This window comes from Schistocerca piceifrons, unplaced genomic scaffold (assembly GCF_021461385.2).
Source record: "Schistocerca piceifrons isolate TAMUIC-IGC-003096 unplaced genomic scaffold, iqSchPice1.1 HiC_scaffold_346, whole genome shotgun sequence".
Lineage (NCBI taxonomy): Eukaryota > Metazoa > Arthropoda > Insecta > Orthoptera > Acrididae > Schistocerca > Schistocerca piceifrons.
The window spans coordinates 70,001-75,000 of NW_025728566.1; the positions used below are offsets into that span (position 1 = coordinate 70,001).

At 59.2% G+C, this 5,000-nt stretch overlaps 2 non-coding genes and 1 pseudogene across 2 annotated transcripts; all 3 read left to right on the forward strand.

The window, feature by feature from the left end:
• The first annotated feature begins 1,287 nt into the window (after window positions 1-1,287).
• Window positions 1,288-3,195, forward strand: LOC124746173. The gene has a single exon (XR_007011254.1). It is a non-coding gene; the product is annotated as a small subunit ribosomal RNA (ribosomal RNA).
• Window positions 3,196-3,548: 353 nt separating this feature from the next.
• On the forward strand, window positions 3,549-3,703 carry LOC124746168. The gene has a single exon (XR_007011249.1). It is a non-coding gene; the product is annotated as a 5.8S ribosomal RNA (ribosomal RNA).
• Window positions 3,704-3,891: 188 nt separating this feature from the next.
• Window positions 3,892-5,000, forward strand: part of LOC124746180 — a 4,233-nt pseudogene continuing 3,124 nt past the window's right edge.

A 5,000-nucleotide genomic window follows, 5' to 3' on the forward strand; every position in this document is an offset into this window, starting at 1 on the left:
TGGTACGCCATAGAGACGTGTGGGAGGAACGGACGCCGTGGATGGCGATCAGCATGAGCTGTCTGTTGATGTATTCGGACCTAGTCGTCTCTCCTCACACACCGTGATGGCATGGTGCACCGCGTTCCATATCTGCGACATGCTACAGAGGCCGGTTGACAGTCGTTCGAGCAATGGACATCGCATACGTACGGGGGCCACCTTCCACGTATTGTCTAGGCGTGCACATTTTGTTGCGTGTATGTGGGCAGACGTAGTGTGGCGTGACACCTGACACAGGCATGCAATAATCGTTGAAGTTGCAAATGGCGATGGACGCCTGCGTTTTCTGGTGAAGTTACGCAAATGAACAAATGGTAACCTGTTGTGGTGCGGTTGTTCTCGCTAGGGGTGAATCGGTGATGGCGACGATAGGTTGAGGTACTAACCGGTTGTTCCAGCGATACCCACCATGCCGACGAAACTGAACGGCATCTGGGTGTGAAGCGATACGCGGCGGTGGCTGGGTGGGACCGTCCCCGGCCGGTGAGGGGGCGCCTCCCGGCGTGCTGGCCGCGCGGTGCGTGGGCGCACGCGCTACAGCCGGCTGGTGGGGGCGGCCAGTGGCAGGCGCGCCGGCCGACGGACGCGGCAGGCGTCGCAGCTGCGCGCCGGCGCACCCTGCGCGCGGCGCCGTGCGGCCAAAGTAGGTCCTCGCGGGCCCGGTGCGAAGCGCGGTGGACATCTTCAGTGTGCTGGTCCGATTGAGGACTGTGTGCGTTGAGGATGCGCCGCCGCCCGGCGCTCGGCGCCGCGACGCCGTCTGCTGCTCGGTCGCCCCAGCGGTTCTCGCTGGTGGTTTGTATCGCAGCTGTGCGGATGTGTTGGCGCGTGCGCTGTGCTGGGAGAGTTCGCTTCGGCACCCAAGTGGGGCTTTTGTCCTTCTGTGGCGCTGGCGTTGGAGCTGCCGGTCACCGTAGGTGGCGCGTGTTGTCTCCCGCCGGCAATGCCACGACAGCACGCTCCCGGGCCTCTGTCGGCAGCGGCAAGCTCAGTTGGGAGCACGGGTGGTCGCACCGAAAGCGTCTACTCGCCTAACTCCGGGCGATTGCGCCTCTCTCGAACCCGACCAAGTACTTGGGACGGCGCTGCGCGCCGCCGGGACCTGAGAGGGTTTCGAGGTGTATTGTGCAGGGGAGCTCAGCCTCCTCCTGTTTGCAGAATGATTGAGCGGACGCTTGCGTGTTCGCGCGGGGCCCCCGGGACACACTCCCGGGCGGCCGGCTGCTCAGCTCTAGTTGACGCAGCTCCCTGGTTGATCCTGCCAGTAGTCATATGCTTGTCTCAAAGATTAAGCCATGCATGTCTCAGTACAAGCCGCATTAAGGTGAAACCGCGAATGGCTCATTAAATCAGTTATGGTTCCTTAGATCGTACCCACGTTACTTGGATAACTGTGGTAATTCTAGAGCTAATACATGCAAACAGAGTCCCGACCAGAGATGGAAGGGACGCTTTTATTAGATCAAAACCAATCGGTCGGCTCGTCCGGTCCGTTTGCCTTGGTGACTCTGAATAACTTTGGGCTGATCGCACGGTCCTCGTACCGGCGACGCATCTTTCAAATGTCTGCCTTATCAACTGTCGATGGTAGGTTCTGCGCCTACCATGGTTGTAACGGGTAACGGGGAATCAGGGTTCGATTCCGGAGAGGGAGCCTGAGAAACGGCTACCACATCCAAGGAAGGCAGCAGGCGCGCAAATTACCCACTCCCGGCACGGGGAGGTAGTGACGAAAAATAACGATACGGGACTCATCCGAGGCCCCGTAATCGGAATGAGTACACTTTAAATCCTTTAACGAGTATCTATTGGAGGGCAAGTCTGGTGCCAGCAGCCGCGGTAATTCCAGCTCCAATAGCGTATATTAAAGTTGTTGCGGTTAAAAAGCTCGTAGTTGGATTTGTGTCCCACGCTGTTGGTTCACCGCCCGTCGGTGTTTAACTGGCATGTATCGTGGGACGTCCTGCCGGTGGGGCGAGCTGAAGGCGTGCGACCGCCTCGTGCGTGCTCGTGCGTCCCGAGGCGGACCCCGTTGAAATCCTACCAGGGTGCTCTTTATTGAGTGTCTCGGTGGGCCGGCACGTTTACTTTGAACAAATTAGAGTGCTTAAAGCAGGCAAGCCCGCCTGAATACTGTGTGCATGGAATAATGGAATAGGACCTCGGTTCTATTTTGTTGGTTTTCGGAACCCGAGGTAATGATTAATAGGGACAGGCGGGGGCATTCGTATTGCGACGTTAGAGGTGAAATTCTTGGATCGTCGCAAGACGAACAGAAGCGAAAGCATTTGCCAAGTATGTTTTCATTAATCAAGAACGAAAGTTAGAGGTTCGAAGGCGATCAGATACCGCCCTAGTTCTAACCATAAACGATGCCAGCCAGCGATCCGCCGCAGTTCCTCCGATGACTCGGCGGGCAGCCTCCGGGAAACCAAAGCTTTTGGGTTCCGGGGGAAGTATGGTTGCAAAGCTGAAACTTAAAGGAATTGACGGAAGGGCACCACCAGGAGTGGAGCCTGCGGCTTAATTTGACTCAACACGGGAAACCTCACCAGGCCCGGACACCGGAAGGATTGACAGATTGATAGCTCTTTCTTGATTCGGTGGGTGGTGGTGCATGGCCGTTCTTAGTTGGTGGAGCGATTTGTCTGGTTAATTCCGATAACGAACGAGACTCTAGCCTGCTAACTAGTCGCGTGACATCCTTCGTGCTGTCAGCGATTACTTTTCTTCTTAGAGGGACAGGCGGCTTCTAGCCGCACGAGATTGAGCAATAACAGGTCTGTGATGCCCTTAGATGTTCTGGGCCGCACGCGCGCTACACTGAAGGAATCAGCGTGTCTTCCTAGGCCGAAAGGTCGGGGTAACCCGCTGAACCTCCTTCGTGCTAGGGATTGGGGCTTGCAATTGTTCCCCATGAACGAGGAATTCCCAGTAAGCGCGAGTCATAAGCTCGCGTTGATTACGTCCCTGCCCTTTGTACACACCGCCCGTCGCTACTACCGATTGAATGATTTAGTGAGGTCTCGGACTGGTACGCGGCATTGACTCTGTCGTTGCCGATGCTACCGGAAAGATGACCAAACTTGATCATTTAGAGGAAGTAAAAGTCGTAACAAGGTTTCCGTAGGTGAACCTGCGGAAGGATCATTACCGACTAGACTGCATGTCTTTCGATGTGCGTGTCGTGTCGCGCAACACGCTACCTGTACGGCTCGCCCGTAGCCGTGCGCCGCGTGCGGAACCACGCGTGCCTCTCAAAACTAGCGGCAATGTTGTGTGGTACGAGCGCTGAAGCGCTGGAGCGGCTGGCCTGCGGCACCTGGCGCCTGGCGCCGGTTTTGAATGACTTTCGCCCGAGTGCCTGTCCGCTCCGGTGTGGAGCCGTACGACGCCCGTCGGCCGTGAGGCCGTTGGGACACAGAACGCTGGAACAGGGGCCGCCACACGCCTCACTCCCGCCTATGCGACCGTCTCGAAAGAGACGGCGGAAACTGAGAAGAGATCACCCAGGACGGTGGATCACTCGGCTCGTGGGTCGATGAAGAACGCAGCAAATTGCGCGTCGACATGTGAACTGCAGGACACATGAACATCGACGTTTCGAACGCACATTGCGGTCCATGGATTCCGTTCCCGGGCCACGTCTGGCTGAGGGTCGGCTACGTATACTGAAGCGCGCGGCGTTTGCCCCGCTTCGCAGACCTGGGAGTGTCGCGGCCGCCTGTGGGGCCGGCCGCGTCTCCTCAAACGTGCGATGCGCGCCCGTCGCCTGGCGGTTCGCATACCGGTACTTTCTCGGTAGCGTGCACAGCCGGCTGGCGGTGTGGCGTGCGACACCTCGTACAACGACCTCAGAGCAGGCGAGACTACCCGCTGAATTTAAGCATATTACTAAGCGGAGGAAAAGAAACTAACAAGGATTCCCCCAGTAGCGGCGAGCGAACAGGGAAGAGTCCAGCACCGAACCCCGCAGGCTGCCGCCTGTCGTGGCATGTGGTGTTTGGGAGGGTCCACTACCCCGACGCCTCGCGCCGAGCCCAAGTCCAACTTGAATGAGGCCACGGCCCGTAGAGGGTGCCAGGCCCGTAGCGGCCGGTGCGAGCGTCGGCGGGACCTCTCCTTCGAGTCGGGTTGCTTGAGAGTGCAGCTCCAAGTGGGTGGTAAACTCCATCTGAGACTAAATATGACCACGAGACCGATAGCGAACAAGTACCGTGAGGGAAAGTTGAAAAAGAACTTTGAAGAGAGAGTTCAAAAGTACGTGAAACCGTTCTGGGGTAAACGTGAGAAGTCCGAAAGGTCGAACGGGTGAGATTCACGCCATCCGGCCACTGGCCTCCGCCCTCGGCAGATGGGGCCGGCCGCCCGCGCGGAGCAATCCGCGGCGGGGTCGTGTCCGGTTGCCTTTCCACTCGCCGCGGGGTGGGGCCGTTCCGGTGTGCGGTGGGCCGCACTTCTCCCCTAGTAGGACGTCGCGACCCGCTGGGTGCCGGCCTACGGCCCGGGTGCGCAGCCTGTCCTTCCGCGGGCCTCGGTTCGCGTCTGTTGGGCAGAGCCCCGGTGTCCTGGCTGGCTGCCCGGCGGTATATCTGGAGGAGTCGATTCGCCCCTTTGGGCGCTCGGGCTCCCGGCAAGCGCGCGCGGTTCTTCCCGGATGACGGACCTACCTGGCCCGGCCCCGGACCCGCGCCGCTGTTGGCTCGGATGCTCTCGGGCGGAATAATCGCTCCCGTCAGCGGCGCTTCAGCTTTGGACAATTTCACGACCCGTCTTGAAACACGGACCAAGGAGTCTAACATGTGCGCGAGTCATTGGGCTGTACGAAACCTAAAGGCGTAATGAAAGTGAAGGTCTCGCCTTGCGCGGCCGAGGGAGGATGGGGCTTCCCCGCCCTTCACGGGGCGGCGGCCTCCGCACTCCCGGGCGTCTCGTCCTCATTGCGAGGTGAGGCGCAC